Source organism: Microtus oregoni, unplaced genomic scaffold (assembly GCF_018167655.1).
Source record: "Microtus oregoni isolate MIOR12 unplaced genomic scaffold, Mior012 000038F_ref0000394, whole genome shotgun sequence".
NCBI classification, from domain to species: Eukaryota; Metazoa; Chordata; class Mammalia; order Rodentia; family Cricetidae; genus Microtus; species Microtus oregoni.
The window spans coordinates 3,838,376-3,855,648 of NW_024543097.1; the positions used below are offsets into that span (position 1 = coordinate 3,838,376).

Below are 17,273 nucleotides of genomic sequence, written 5' to 3' on the forward strand. Positions count from 1 at the left end.
TTGAAAAAAAGTTTGATGTTTATACTTTTGCCAAGGGCAACTTTTATTTTTTGATGTTTCTGATTAAAATGAGCATGGCACGAAAGACTTCATCTCTCGGGTTCCCACATTATCTCATAATGAATAAGCTGTTATTCTTCACGCTGGGAGCCTAATATTCACAATGCAATTAAAGCTGCACATTAGTAGACTGGGAGTATAGCTCAGTGGTAGAGTACTTGTATAGTACATGTGAGACCGTGGATTCCATCAATAGCAGCGTAAGAAAAATGCACTTGCACACAGTCACACTAAGAGTTAATGACAGACAGTGGTACAAGTACATCTCACAATCGTATTATTGACAGTGTTTCATGAAGCCAGAAAAAGTTTTCAATCTCTTAATCATACTTGAAAATGATTCAATCTCACAACATTTTTCTTTATGAAATACAATAACTTTTTCTAAAAATTCTACCTGGAATTTATGTTCCTCAACTTGAACAGTAATAACTAGAATAAAAATATGCAAAATAATCTATTAATAAGTAGATCTAAGTGCTCACAAGACATATGAGTTTATAGTTGTTAAAAAATATGTCAGTGAGAAATTGACTGATCTGAGAAATGTATTTTCTCTGAAAAACATATCTTCAGTGTTTTTCCATTCTCACAAATATACATTTATTAGTTATCATTGTGGGATATATTCCTTCTACCTACAAAATAGTGAAAACCATGCCAGATGAGCAGTGAAGATTAATTCCAAAGTTAAACAAATTTCAAAGAAAAAGGATGAAGCCATATGTTCTGACACAGAGAAAAGGGCAATTCAGTACCACTAGCCTCCCCAACATACACTCAGTGAGAAACCCTACAACATAAACTACCTACAACACACTCGGTGAGAAACCTTGACAAAGGCAAGCCAGTACCACTAACCTCCCCAATAGTACACTTCAGAGAAAAACTTTACAACATGAATTTTAAGTTTTTAATGATATTCAATACACTGGAAATATTATATTTCATAATTTTTCAACACACATGACACATTCTAATATTATGTGCACCCAGATGCTAGCTATAACTGTACTTCCTTCACTTTTATTTTCTGCAAAACACAAGTGATCCAGAAGAAAAGGTGTAAAAAATTATCTGTTACAAAAAATAATCAGAAGGTTAAGAGCAAATAGCCAGGTAGACAGTATCTACAACATATAAAAGGGAATTTTTAATAGCTGGGATAAAGACCTCCTATGAATAAGTAAAAGACAAAGTAACAAGGCACTGTAGATGATAATATCTAAGTGCCCATTAACATATACTTGCTCATAGTAGTAAGAAATGCCTATCAGCAAAGTCCACATTTCTAAATACTAAACTTACAAAAATAATTTGAGTTTGAAACATCACTTATGATGAGGAAGAAGGTAAGCAAAGTTTCTCACATTCACTGAGGCCACATATTGGTTAGACAATTTGTACACAAAGTAGAAAATTTGAGTAATGGCTATAGAACCAAAATATTAATTCATTATATCAACTTAGTTATAAGATTTCAGAAAGAGAGAAAAACACAATGGAATAATAAAGTGAAGAGTATCCGTATGAAAAGACTTTAACAGTAAAAGAGGAAAAGAACAGTGTAGGCACACACACATCAGTTTTATATTATTTTATATGAAGTTTATATGAAGACAACACAGACATAAAAGCATATCATGTAGATGGATGCTCAAGCTTATACATCATAAAGTGAACTAGAAAATACCCAGCAAGCCGGGCAGTGGTGGCACACGCCTTTAATCCCAGCACTCGGGAGGCAGAGACAGGCGGATCTCTGTGAGTTCGAGGCCAGCCTGGTCTATAAGAGCTAGTTCCAGGACAGGCTCCAAAGCCACAGAGAAACCCTCCAAAAACAAAAACAAAAACAAAACAAAAAAAAAGAAAATACCCAGCATACCTGTAAGAGTAGCTGCATCAAGTTTCATAAAAGAAAGTAAGAGTGATAGTTTAAGAGGGTTTTCATTTTCACTATAAATTATATGATTTGGGGAAAAAACAGTGTTAAGCAAATATTAATAGCTAACTAGATGATAAAAAATATAGATGTTTGTATATACACACTTTGTGTAAAATGTCTCATATAAAATATGCTTATAAGGCCAGGCGGTGGTGGCTACACACGCCTTTAATCGCAGCGCTCAGGAGGCAGAGGCAGGCGGATCGGATCTCTGTGAGTTTGAGGTCAGCCTGGTCTATAAGAGCTAGTTCCAGGACAGGCTCCAAAGCTACAGAGAAACCCAGTCTTGAAAAAAACAAAACAAAACCAAAAAAAAAAAAAGTGTTTATATTCTGCCTTCAAATTTGAATTATCCCAAAATTCATACACTTTTGTATAACTAAGCAATGATCTCTAGATATAAAAGATTCTCATTGATCCGAAATGTTAAAGGAAAAATGAAAAAAAAATTGATGATTTTGATAGAAATAGAAAAAAATTACAGAACATCAGGGAAGTGGTATTAAGAGCACTTACTCTTGCAATGGACCCACTTTCTGTTTCCAGCACCCACAATGGGAAACTCATAACTGCCTATAACTCCACCTCCAGAGAATCTGAAGCCCTTCTTCCGGACTCTGAGGGTACCCCACACATGACATACAAACGCACATACGTATAAATAAGAAAACTTTTTTAAAAAATAGGAGAAAAATCTCCCAGGATTTAAATAATAATTTGATCAACTCACTGACCTAAACTTTATAATCCAGAAAGTCCCACTCTAGTATTTCTATCTCTTACCCCACTCACATTTCCCTCAGTCTTTTAGACATGATGCTATGGATAAAACCAAAGTGGCTAGTAGCAGAGACCACAGAGTAAAATATCATGAGGCAAAAGAGTTAGTTCATCTTGGGTCTTAGATAAAGAAAAATTACAGCTAAGTAGAATAAGAACATATTAAGAAAGAGAAGGAAAATAAACGCAAAGATTAAAGTGGCTAAGGACCACTTATGGGAAAGAGAGAGAGAGAGAGAATAAATGATAAACTTGGAAGCTCTCTGTTAGGCTAACCAGCTTCTGAAATGACCCTCAGATCACCTGCTGCGTTCGTATCTGCATACTCTCTCTTGAATATGAACTAGCCTAAGTAGTGTACTTTGGGTTATTGAATCCAGCAGAAATAAAAAGATTTTGGATTAAGCCAATGAAGGGCCTGGCTCCTCCACCTTACTGGCTTTCCCCTCAGAAAAGAAGCTAACTGCTTGTCTGTGAGCTGGGACAACCCACATGGCGAAGAAATGTGAGTCATCTGGACGCAGACTCTCCCCAGTCAAACTCTGAGATGACTGCAGCACCTGCTAACACCTACTGAGAGCTGATGAGAGAGAGACCTGGGGAGAGCCAAGACAAGCCAGAAAATAATGTTTTCAATAACCAAATTTGGCGGAATTTTGCTACACACAAACAGATAGCTACCTGTTTAAGTTACTTTATTATTTGAGATTATAATTACATCTTATAGATAACTACATTTACCATGAAGATCTTTATAGTCTCCAGAAGGAAAAGCCCAGACATATCACAACCCCTACTTAAAATTTCCATGAGGTTCTACTGTGTACTATTTCCAAATGTATCCTAAGTTCTAGGATGAAAAGCATGTATCACCAGACACAGTGGAAAAATTAGTATTTAAAACAGTAGTTTAGGTGCCTTTGAGACATAACAGTCAAAACGTATAGGTTTGACAATGTGAAAAAATTAAATGTGCATATTACTAAAAATCACTGAGTTTTAAGTCACTCATGCTAATTCTGAATGATGACTCCATCATTATGTGGGTTTCAATTAATTTATTCTTAGTTGAATATACTTCATTAACACACAAAATAGATAATTGGATTAAGGAAAAACGTAAAAATGATTTTAAAAGCATACAATAGTGAATAATTCTGTAAGTTCATCTCAAGATAATATTTTATAGTTCAATATAATCGCAATTATTTCATAGAACTGAAATGCTTATCCTGTGCTTTGGAAGTCATCTTTAGAAAGGCAGTAGGAAACTCGGCTACAAATCAAGCAATCTATCTTTACTGAGAATGTAACAATCAGCCACACTACACACCTTTTTCATGTTGAGTACTTACTAACGACAGCTAGAAAACTAGTTTTAAAAAATAAAGTTAAAATGCACAAGTTATAGAAATAAATCAGTTTGCTTTCTTAAAGGCAAAAAAACAAGAAAATAGTCCCTGAGCCATAAATCTGCATTGGGTAGAAAGAAGCTAGAAACTTCATCTTCACCTAATGTGTACTCAATCTGAAAAATCAACAATTCATTTAAACTTTCATAGGTAAACATGTCTAATACTATCTTAAATACTAGAAAGATGTAGTGAGCATGACAAAAATTCTACCCTCATAAAGTTTACAATAGAGGAATATGTTAGAGAGAGGAGAGGGGAGGTAAGGTGAATTTATTTTAGAGAACAAAGAACTTTTTTTGAGCTACGTTCATGTGAAACAAGGCTGTAAGTGTGGTGATTCGAATATATTTGAATAGCTGGTCTCCAGTTGGTGCAGCTCTATGGGAAGGATTAGGCGATGTGGTCTTGTTGGAGATGTGTCACTGTGGGCAAGCTTTGAGGTTTCAAAAAACCCACTCCACCCCCAGTGTCTCCATCTTTCTGTCTTGTGCTTGTAGATAGAGATATGAGCTCTCAGTTACTGCCCCAGTGCCTGCTGCCCACTGCCAAGCTCTCCATCATGATGGAGACTCAGAAACTGTGAGCCCAAATTAAACTCTTTCTTTTATAAGTTGCCTTGGCAGTGATGTCTTTTCACAGCAATACAAAATCAAGATGATTAGATACAATATTCCAGTAAATAAAGGTTTGGCAAGTGTTTACAAAGCTTAAGTATAAAGCATGTTTATACTGGCACCAGGGTACATTGGTGTGGATGGATGGGGTGGGCCTCTCAAGGCTTCTCTCTTGATGATGTCTGCTCTAAGACCTCAGACAACAAGCTAATATGAATCTGAGATGGCCGCCTTCCACTCAGAAAGATCATATAAAAAACTGGGCAGGGATGAACTTGGTGCCCACAACATAACGACTGCAGAAAGAACAGAAAATAAGACCAGAGGAAATACATATATATGATATAGCAGGACCATTGAATTTTATACCTAAGCTGAAGAAGAGTCATTAGAAATGTAGGTGAGAAGAGAGACATACATGGATCTAATCTACATGGGAAGTAGAAAAAGACAAGATCTTCTCAGTAAATTGGGAGCATGGGGACCTTGGGAGAGGACAGGCAGGGAGGGGAGCAGAGAAAAATGTAGAGCTCAATTAAAAATCAATAAAAAAAGATTTCAAAGTATAACAAGGGATATAAAGTTCAGGTTGGCTCTTTGGAGGCCATTTTAGATTTAATTTCAACATGCGAGGAAGAGCAAAGACAAAATGAGAAACTACACATTATCTTAATGGCAGCAGCAAATTCTACATGTAATTAAAAGTTTAATTCCCCAATTATTTTAGAGCATCTGAGGAGGCTGGTATACACTGACAGGACCCATGAGGAAGCTAGCATATACTGACAGGACCCAAGCTACAGTGCTTTGACTTATATTTTGATGTGAGATGGTGCAAAGGTCATACTCATTCAATAGAAATCATAGTTTTAGTTTGAAATTTTGATTTTTCCTGGACTCAGTATGTATCAGGATATCCTTAATGTTGGGCACACCTGCCTGTAAGCCATGCAATCACAAGGACACCACTGATACTCTGCAGTGTACTGAGTTGCTAAGCTATGAGGTTTGATAGGTGAGGTGAACTAAATATAATTTTGATTTAAAAAAAAAGAAATTTAGGTAAGGAAGTAACTTGGTTTGATTGATTCTAAGAGAGAGACAGAGTGTGCACGAGCAAGTTAGCTCACTCTAGCTGTCCCTGGAATGCAGGGGAACCAAAGAGGCAGTTTCTGAATCAATGCAAGCCTAATTTGTTGCTTGGATTGGTGAGGTATTAATAAGAATTATGAATATTCAATTTAAATGTTTCAGGTAGAGTCAATAAAACTTTGATGACCAACATTTTACAGGGTTTAAGAGGGGAAGAAGGGAGGAACCAAAAGCAACCGTTGGTTTCCTACCTTTAGCAAATGCGCGGGCAATGGTGACATTCTGGAAACAAGACATACGTGGGAACCTGTTTGTTGTTGTTGTTCTTTTTCAAAGTTTTGTCAGAGTCATATTATATTTAAAGTATATATCAGCCACTCATGCGGAATCAGCCAATCAAGGTCAGAGTTCAAATGAGAGGTCAGAATTAGACAGTACTGGGGAGAACTCATGGCACAGAAACAGCATTTACTCTAAAGCTACAGAGACACTGTCTCAAAAACAAAACAAAACAAAACAAACAAACAAAAAAAATACCAAAGCATTTAAAGCCAAGAAACAGGAGTTTACTTACGGATAGGGTAAAAACAGATTAATAAAAGTCCTAACAAAGACTCAAAAACAAATTCTACAGATCAAAAATACAGAGTCAGGATAAGAGATAGCTCAGCAGGCAATGACGCTTGTCACCAATGGAGCCTGCAACAAAGACTAAGGAGCTTAGTGATGTTATGTGGAAGGACTCCAGGAGAGGATTAGCTCGCAAAGGAGAATGAAACAATAAATGGAGGGTGAGTACAATCAAGACAACCAAATATTTAAAAGTGCATAATAGGTCAAATAAGAACAGGCAAAGGTTAGCAGGAATATTACTTTCTAAGAACACTGCTGAGAAGTCGCCTAGCTTTCATTTTTGGTCCAGTGAAGTTAACTGTAAACTAAAGATCACTAAGCTCCAGTCTACTCCCCCTTTCTGGCTTGGAGAAAGGGAAGACCTAACCCTCTCCCTGTCCTTCTGAATCCCCAATTCACAGAACACTACAAGGCAGACCTAACCACCAGACCATGAGGTATCATTTTATTAAATGTCTGATATCTTATTAAACATTTTATTAGAGTTCATTTTACACAGCACATCATATCCAGCTTTCAATTAAAAAGCTTACAAGGCACTCTAAGAGGAAAAATATGGTTTTAAAAGATGGGATCACCAAATAAAGAATTTAAATTAATAACCAATAGGCTTTAAATCAAGGGGGGAGAAGAGATGACACATAACAGATAAGTAATGCGAGAAAATTAATGAAAGTCCTAACAAAGAGTCAAAAACAAATTCTACAGATCAAAAGCACAGCCCTGAGCATAAGACAAGCTCAGAAGGAGAAGGTGCTTGTCACCAAGACTGAAGGCCCGAGTTCAATCCCCCAGACTCATACAATGAAATAAGAACACAGGTAACACTAAAGAGACACCAAACCAGATTAATGAAGCTCAGAGAAAACCAGCAGAACAAATGTCAAATCAATTCAGATAACTTTATATGATTTGTCACTTAATAAATTAAATTGTGTTCAAGTATTATATGAAATTACTTACTACATAACAGTATGTTCACAGCAAATGATATATTTAAAATTATGTACTAAAATTTCTTATCTATTTGTTATATGTCTGTTTATGGTGCAAGTTAACACAGTCTCTAGGGCTCAGCTTGAACATCAGCCCTTGGTTTGAGAACAGTTCTTACGCTGGATAGTAGTACTGGATAGCCTCAATTCATAGTCCTTCTACAACAACCTGCATAGTGTGCCTAGCTTTTTGGTTTTTGTTGTTTGTTTTTCCTAAACATGGTTTCTCTGTGTAGCCCTTACTGTCCTGGAACTTACTATGTAGACCAGGGTGGCTGCCAAGTTGGAGATCCACCTGCCTCTGCCTCCCAAGTGTTGGGACTGTACCTAGTTGATAAAAGAACAGATTTTATTTACTTATTTAGATGGAGCTAGAGACCTAAGCCAGGGCTCATGCATGAAAAGTAAGAGCTCTAACACTGGGCACCACTTCCAGCCTCGCGTCAGGTACTTCCTGTGACAGAATGAACGCTGCACTGGGGCTTCAGTGTTTCCAATAGTTGTGTCCTAGGATATTGTTTAGCCCATGGGGAGCTTTTTTCTTTTTCTTTTTTTTTCTCTCCAGGCAGTCTTGCTAGTGATGTGGACTCTTAATTCACCATATTCTTGCCTCTACAGGAGTGAGCCAACACCAATGACTCACACAACAGGCTCTTAAAAAAAACAGCTTCAACAAACACCAATCCTAAATGATAAAACTGCTCTCAAATTTTAACAAAGGAGATTTATGAGGCATTTTGTTGCTAGGTCATCAGGTAAAGAGGTTAGAAAACATCAACACAGATTGGAACTGCCCAGAAGAAATATGGTATGAGCTACATATGCTATTTTAAACTTCCTACCAGACATTTTAAAAATAATTATTTTATTTATCAAATGAAATTATGTAACCAACATAAGAATTTCTGAATGATTATATATATATAATATATATATATATATCCTTTATGTATAATAAATCTTCAAAATCCAGATTTTCCTGAGAACAATCTTAATGTAGCAGGAGCCTCATTTCAAATGTTCAAGTCTCTGTGGCAAGAGACCACTGTACTAGTACATGTAAGGTGTATTGTTCCTTAAATAACCAGGAACCAATCATTAAGTACAAAATTTCAATCCACAAATTTATCTTAACCAAATATATGTATATTTTATGCACCTATAGTAGTCTAGCCAATACGGAAAAGAGTAAACTCCAATAATTCCCTAAAAAGGATCTTGATCAGCTTTTAGCTACACACAGGACAGGGAGATTTAATCCTAGCTAAACCTAAAAATGGTTTTCTAACTACAAAACTATTGTGTTATGAGATTCCAGACACTATTACTCTTGGTGAGAATTATTTACTTTGTGTGCACCCTAGATACTCAAGTACAATGCAGCACTCTCCCTAAGTAGTTTAGTCTAACGACCTCAAAGAGAAACAACTGGGAAAAATAAGACTTTTTCCCTGCCAAAGACACACTAAACTAGCAAGCTAATAGGATCTTTTAAGTGCATACTACAAGCTTAAAACTGCCAGCAGTCTTTAAAAGAAGACAGCTCTGCTAAGGCAAGAGCTCCTAGTATCTAAAAAACAATAATATTTCATTTTTACAACCAACTGATTTTTCAGCTTACATTTTAGCTTAATTATTATTATTTTTTTTTTATTTTTCCTGACAGTTTCTCTGTGTAAGAGTCCTAACTGTCCTGGAACTCGCTGTCCAGGCTGGCCTTGAACTCACTTGATCCACCTGTCTCTTGATCCCCAAGTGCTGGGATTAAACGGGTGTGCCACCACCACCCAGCCAGTTTAAATTTAAAAAAAAAAAATCATTCATATCTTCAAACAGAAATTCGATGGTTTTACGAGTAGCATAAAAGAACTTTATCACAAAACCATAATAGATAATCTGTCAGGTAAATAACCCTTCAACAAACAACCCAGATCCAAATATATACTATTTTTACAAGACTCTGAAAAATACCAATAAGAGATATTCTATAGGACAAACAAACATGTATAACTTAAATAATACTTTACAGTTTTTATTTTTGTACATATTAATTGTAGTATTATAAAACCAAATTAATCCATCAAAAACAACTAGATTATACTGTTAAATCTACACCATAAATTCTAAAAGTCTACAATTTGATCCAAAGGACATTCACTGAGAATTAAAAGTTTACTTATTCCGAAATTGTGCTGTTACAAATAAGTTTTGCCTTATCCCCAGGATGTTTTCATTAGTAGCTTAAGCTGTACTTTTAAGAATCATAGCATATTCATATTTGAGTCTAGCATTAACCAAAAGTAATCTAATCCTCTGGAGATTATTAAATATAGGAAAAGCAGTTATCTTTTAAAACCAGCATCTATATAGTGAGATAACTGCCAAGGCAATTACTATTGAGTTAGTTCAGACACTTAGTAATCAACTCTTTAGAAATTAATAAATAACTTACATATTTCAATTGATTTTGACATTTCCTGAAAAATGTTTAAATACCTCACACTTAAAAATCTAGATAAAAACCACTACTCCTCCTGAAAAATGAATATTAAATCTGATTTCCTATCCCTCGTACTGCTTCAGATTTGTTATGCTTTATATTCTAAAATTTAAACAAGCATTACATATTGTCTTTGGAAAATATTCTCTCTAGTTTTACCCCTAAACATTCAATTTACTTTTAATTATAATTTTGATAAACCCTATTCTTTTAAAAGCATAGTGGAAGACACAAATCCACCTATAAAAATATGATGAGCAATGATGGTGCATGCCTATAATCCCAACACCTGGGAAACAGAGGCAGGAGAATCTCTGTGAGTTTGAGGCCAGTCTGGTTCACAGGGAAAGTTCACAAGGACAGCCAGAGCTATTACTGAGAAAGCCTGTTTCAAAGCCACCCCCTAAAAAAATTTAAAAAATACACTACCAACAGTATTTGAAAGGGGAGAACTCAGAGGCAGGGCCAAATCTTTTTTCCACATATATTATTTAACCCATGATAATAAGGAAAAGTAACAAAATATTATTTGTTCTCTTTTTGTCTTTCCATTTCTTTAGTGTAGGGAAGTGTTGCCATGGCAATAGAGGTCAGAGGGCAACTAGTAGAAGACAATGGTTCTCTCTTTCTACGGGTTCCAGGGGTCCAGCTTAAGTCTTTAGACTTAGTGGCAAACACCAAATGAGCCATCTCAGTGACCCAAGCTGGGCTTTCAAACATTATGAAAAATATAACAGAATTTAAATTTTCTAACTTGTTCTTATAAAGGCAAAATACAAAACCACTAAGGAGAATGAGTTCACACTGGTTGAATTTTTATCTTGTAAAACTAGAAACTAGGAGCTGGAGAGATGGCTTAGGAGTGAAGAGCACACCTGTTGCTCATGCAGAGGGCCTGAGTTCGACCTCCAACACCAAGGGAGGCTGGCTCACAAGCACCTGTAATTCTGACTCCAAGAGATCCGACAGGCGACCTCTTCCGGCTTCCATAGGCACTGCACTCACATACACAAACCCACATGGCACTCAAGCTAGCTATAGATATGATTAAATTTTAATGTTTTAAAGTTTCAAAAAATTAATGAAAGCCATAAATAGAAAACACAATGTATTTTCAGATTTCATTAAATGTTCTTTTAGGGGAATTCGGTTCTCTACAGAAAACTCTGCCGAAATTGACATAAGTTGAATAAAGTTGGCTCAGCACTTTGTAGTCTATGATGTTTATAAGCAAGAGCTTCTTCTACTTTGAAAACTATGCCTAAAAAGGAATTATCATTGAAGACTGAAGAATTTAATTAAAGATAAAGCCACTTGGGTGGCCACATAACAGCTCATGCTTGAAGCAGAACTATTACTATTCAGCTGTATGTGCATGACTCATAATATAAATGAGGTTTATTCCTCTGCACATAAATTTGGATGCAGAAATTTATGTTTAAAAGTGCATTATCACACATGGGCCCAGTCTATTCAATTTTACCTCACACAGTTCAACACTGACTAATGACCTACTACCCGTACACACTTCTAGGGGTTTGTTTGCTTTCAACTACTAAAAACATGCTAAGAATTCTGGGTCTTGTAGAGCTAGAAAAGAACCTGAAACACTGTTAAGTTCATAAACAATGTAAAATAGTAACAAATTCTCACTGGTATAAATAACTGAATTTTCACATCAATATAAAAATTAGTGTTTTTGAAAATACAAAAATAACATCTGGTATTAAAATTTTCCATTGTGGCCAAACAAAATTCCAACACAAAAGAGAAATAAAAAGGTAAGCTACAGGCTAGCTTGGACTACAGTGTGACTTCGAGGCTGATTCAGGTGTCATGGTAACATCCTGTCTTTAAACACACACACACACACACACAAAGAAAAATTCCACTGTTAATTGTCTTCAGTTTTCACAAAACACTATAAACTAGCAAGTATGATGATATCATTTTTACTATCACATTTTTTTTAAGGAACCAAATTGGGTGAAATGTCCATTTAGCACAACATTTAAGCAAAAATGGAGAAAAAAATCTTAAAAATTATATAGTTTTTTTTCTATTTCTAAATCTAACATACTGAATATGACGGATTTGAATTATCTTTTGTATGCTATTCTATTACAGTACTGTAACAGTGAAGACTTTCAGTGCAGATGGAAGACAGAACGTGCATCAGACTGCTTGCACTCATCTCCCGCTGCCAATTTTTTTTTCTGTAACAATTTGTAAAGCACATCAACACCAATCTTAAATGTAATCCTAAACCGAAAGGAAGCAGCTTTCTACTCCTTCAACTGTCACCTAATGTACTAAAGACAGGCTTAAGGGAAATGAGCAAGAAATATACAAAGCCACGAAAGACATAGGAAAACAAGAATGGCTTACTTCATATACGGTTTATGTGATAGATTAAAGGGCAACAAAGATTGACTGCTATAGGTAGGTAAGCAGGTAGGCTGTCAAGAACAATTGGAAATAAAGAACTTTAGACACTACCATCTTATTTGTCTAACAGAATCTATGGGAAGAGCGATAAATGAGTAAAGGAGGTGAATGAAGCCCAGTAAGTAGTGACACAGCAGAATCTTTCTGTAGAAGAGTTTGGCTATGCCATGCTTAAAATAGTGGAAGTTTCTGGAACTTAAAATGGAAAACTACTAAGATCAGTGAGGCCCAGCCTTAAGGAACAAGTACTCCAATGGTCCAATCAACTACGACATAATCAATCAACCATGTACTCTGAAAAAGAGACAATTTCCCCACTTCTCACAGGCTTAAAAAAAAAAAAGTTAAAACACTAGCAGTCAGTTCCAGGACAGGCTCCAAAACCACAGAGAAACCCTGTCTCGAAAAACCAAAACAAAACAAAAAAAAAAAACACTAGCAGTAAATTGGCAAGTTTTCATTGTGCACCCACTATTTGATACACCGCGTGTAAATATAAAAGTTTTCTCTCGAGTACACAACAGTAAGTTAGGAAATGCAACAGTTACCACATTTATGTCCCTAGTTAAATAAATAAAACAGTACTGGGTGATGAACAAAGGTGTGACAGGAGGCACATTGAAATATCTATGTGAGTAAATTAATACCACACTCGCAAAGCTGGGGATGTCATAAGAGCATAAAAATAAACACACAACTCTGACCCAGAAACTCCTCTCTTACAAATCTTACCTTGTGGGGCGGGAAATGTATTATTTCAAAGATCTTACAAAACAATAGAAAAATCCCAAACATCTGCCAATAGAAAAAACTTAAAATATACTCATATGATGAAACGTTGTATAGCTATTAAAATTATTTTTCAAAGAATATTAATGTTACTTAGAACACAATGTTTCTGAATTAAAACTAACTGAAAATGTAAGATTTAGTATTAGGAAAAATTACACCCATATGATAGAAAAATATTGAGAAATAAAGTTTTCCAGGCAATTTTATAATATCTAAGAAAATAAGCAGTAATTATTTGAAAAGACATCTATTACCAAGAACCTGTAAATATTTGATATTTACAGGCTAAGATTACGAGTTTCACATTTAAGAAATTATTCTAGAAAGGTTTAGGAAGGGGAGTAACACTGTAGATGTAAACTACGAAAATAATAGCAGACCTTGCCAGTAATCTTTAAAACCGGAAAGATAAACGAAGTTACAGCATGGTTAGGACTGGTGGCACACGCTTCCAAAAGTCAGCTCTAAAAGGACCTGGACTACACACAGCAAGTTCCAAAGCCAGCCTGTGTGAAATGCCCGCCCTGAAACAAAAGTGCAACAGATCTGTACTAAATCGAATATATCTTATATCTCTGCTTACTGTGAAAATCCCGAATATATGCTAGCTTTGTTAAAAGTGACGTTTCGTTACACCACATTATGTGAAGATTTACAGTCACTAAAAAGCACGGGATCCTTATTACACTCTTTTAAAGCAGGGACCATATTACGAAACGGTTTACTAGAGGAAACAGATGTATTGGCAAGGTTGTGACTTGCCCGAGAGAACAGCGAGTGAGTTCTCTGCAAACCGCAGAAATCAGGCACCGGTGTTAAGCCTCTTCAGCAATCTGTACTCCACACCTGCACCCCTTTCCCCCCCTCCACTGTCGAATTATTTTTAGAGCTACTTTTCCTACCCCCAAATCCTGCCTAGTTTGCCAGCTGGGGGCTCAGTCAGAGTTTCGGGTAAGTTCTGTTGCTAACAAACTTGTCCCATCCAATCAGGGATCTAAAACCCTTCGACAGAGACCAAGTTAAACAAGTTAAAGGCGGCTGCGGCCGGTCTTTTCCGTCTCTCCAGCGCAGAACCGCTCTCCGGTTTGGGGACTGCCCCAAGTCCAATCTCCCCGCGCCTTCTCCGGGAGCACCGGGGACGCCCCCGCAGCGCCCGCTCCCCGACAGGCAGAGCCCCGCAGCTTCTTCCCGGGGGTTCGAGACCACACGACGCCGGCCAGCCTTTATTTCCCCTCACAAACGCCCGAACCCTCCCTGCGGCACCAGGAGCGACACGAACTCGGTCGTGTTACCCTTCAACAAACCACTACAACCCCTTCCATCCCCAACAATTCTAAGGCCAGACCCATAACGGCCCAGAACAAGGAAAAAGAAAAGCCGCTGCTGCCGAGGCGGAGAGCCCGGCTAAGCGCTAAACTTCCACACCGCGTTCCTCACGCTCGCCGCGGAGGCTCCGCTGCTCGGGACGGGGGCGGGCCCAAAGTGGGGGGGGGGGAGCCACGTGTTCCGCCTTCTGCGCACGCGCCAGGCAAAACAAAAGGGAGGCTTGCCAGGCCCCGCCCCTCCCACGTGACTCGCATCCAGGCCCGCCCCCTGCCCCGCCCTCCCCTCCCCGCCGCGTCTGCCAAGGCTGTTAGGTTTAGCCGTTTAAATTTGGCTGCGATCCGACCCCTGCCCCAAAGCACGGCCCCGGGTCGGGGCCCGGAGTCCAACGGCCAGGAGGATTCGGGGTGCAAGGGGGCTGCCCGGCGGACGCCGAGCCCGCGAGTCCGCCCGGCGGTCTCTCCGCTCTTCCCGCCCCGCGCCGCCGCCGCCGCCGCCGCCGCCGCCGCCGGCCCCCGCCGAGGAGACCCACCCCCCTCTGCCCGCCGCTGCGACGCCGGCCACTCGCCTGCTGGGGCGCCCTGGCTGCCCTCCGCCGCCGCACCTTCGGTCCGGCCGTGGTGGGGTCCGCCCGCCTCCCCCCGCCCGGGGCGCCGCCGACTCGTCTCCAGAGCGCGCCCCGCTCCCGCCCCGGCTGACGCCGCCGCCGCGGTTTAACAGTCCGCCCGCTGCCCGCAGCTCCGGGCGCTCGGGGGACGGAACCCTGCCGCTGAGGGGGAGGGGGGGGGGCGGCGGGGGAGGGCGGGGCCCGGCTCCGGCCAATGGCAGCGGGGGAGGGGCGCGCCATGCAAATGAGACGGGCGGCGGGGAAACCCCGGCGGGGGCGGGGCCTGCGGGAGCGGCTGGTAGCGTTCGGAAAGCGGCCTGAGCGCGGCTGCCGAACTCTGCCCGTGCGTTCCGCTCGGCTGCTGCTGTCCGCCCTCGGGAGAGCTAACCCGGCCAGTCGGACGGCCGAGCCACTTCCCGCTGCGGTTTCTCTAGGTCTGTGACACGAAAATTAGAGGCGGGGGGAAAACGCGGGTCTGCGCGTCCCTCTCCGCTCCTCTGCGAGCCTGGGTGTCCCGGCCGCGGGACTGGGCCGGGCCGGGCCGAGGGGTTAGCAACCTTCCTCCGCTGCCTCCGTGCCTTCGCTTGTCTTTGGGGCTCAGAGACTCAGATCCCAAGTCATCCTCTGTCGGACCTCCAAGCGTCAACTAGGTGACAAATCTGCCGTGGATACATTTGAGATAGTTTATGACTGAGAAGCGCTGCAGTTAGAGCGTTAGCGCAAAAAAGCGGGATTTTAGATGGAAACTGTTGACTAGAGACATACAAAAACATCTCTTCGAGTCTTGCGCCTGGTCCAGCCTGCAGCTTCACCGTTGATCGCGCCCAGGCATTTCCCCAGGCTTGAACTTAATGCTTAAGAAAAAAAATGATAACCTAAATATAGCTACTTAGATAATAGAAGCTTTGCTAAGCAGATTTTCGCTGGAATGCTTTAGGGAGTGGAAGACACTAGGATTTTAGATTCAGATTTATCATTATTTCTACCTTTTTATTTGGAAGGGATCACAGGGCAGGGCCGTGGAGGAAGCGTGAAGAATTGAAGTCATCAGGAAGTAATACTTAGACATTACCAGAATTGGAAAATTTGCCACTACTTCTCTTTCTAGTACATCAAGACACATAGCTGAAATAATGTTTAGGATAAACTGTCTTCAGTGGGGAAAAGTTATAAAAATTACTCAAAACAATAATTGCTCAACATGGGTCAAGGGAGACATTTCAGGAAATACTAAAATGGATTAAAAGTCATGATCTAATGGTGTATTGGAGGAAAAATTAAACACCTACTGGCTATTTGTCACATTTAACGGGCTGTCATAGTCTCTAAGTATGGAAACAGAAAATAAGTAAAGCGTTTAAATAAAACATGTGGTGGGGCCTGGATTGGTGCATATATATGCCAGAGGTGGGCCAGCCTGGTCTACATGGTGAGTTGCAGGACAGCCAGAGCTCTTTACCGAGACCCTGTCTTAAAAACAAAGCTGCATGTTGGAGGTAGTAGCAATTTGAAAAGTCAAAGATATTAGAGCAGTTCTAAGATTTTGGATTCAAAACTCAAAATTCATTTTAGAGGCTTCAAATAAAAGAGGGAGGCATCCATAATAACTCGGGAAGTAATATCCTTAAAGGGGCAGTAATTTGTATCATACCATTAGAATAGAAAAAAACATTGCTAAGGACACTGTTAAATCATAAGTGATGAGGTCTGTGGGTATGCCAGGGCAAGAGAACACTTGCCCAGCATTGGTGAGGGGCCCTGGGTTCAGCTTCTAACATCCTAATGAATGACAAGGAACAAATTTAAAATGGATAATTGTAGAGCTGTAAAATGACTTGAGGCCCAGCTATCCCCTGTGGGGCAATCGCTTATTACCAAAGCAAAATACCTGTAAGTTAATGAAATGTGTGTTGAAAACATATTTTGTGGTGATTATAAAGGAGATACAGCAGTAGTTAGCTTTGCAAAAGACAGATAAAACCATAACAAGGCTTTAAATATATTTCCTAATTCAGTCATCAAACATGGTAAGAAGTAGGTTGGTTTCTAATACTTGGTTATTTTTTTTT

The 17,273-nt window shown here is 39.3% G+C and overlaps 1 protein-coding gene across 9 annotated transcripts in view; it reads right to left on the bottom strand.

Moving 5' to 3' along the window:
* Kansl1l (KAT8 regulatory NSL complex subunit 1 like) overlaps positions 1 to 15,316 on the bottom strand; it is an 86,864-nt gene extending 71,548 nt beyond the window's left edge. For all 9 annotated transcript variants that reach the window (XM_041631737.1, XM_041631735.1, XM_041631732.1 and 6 more), the window contains exon 1: positions 15,166 to 15,316. The gene's annotated coding sequence lies outside the window, so the exon portion shown is untranslated. The remainder of the gene's footprint in view (positions 1 to 15,165) is intronic.
* Positions 15,317 to 17,273: the final 1,957 nt, after the last annotated feature.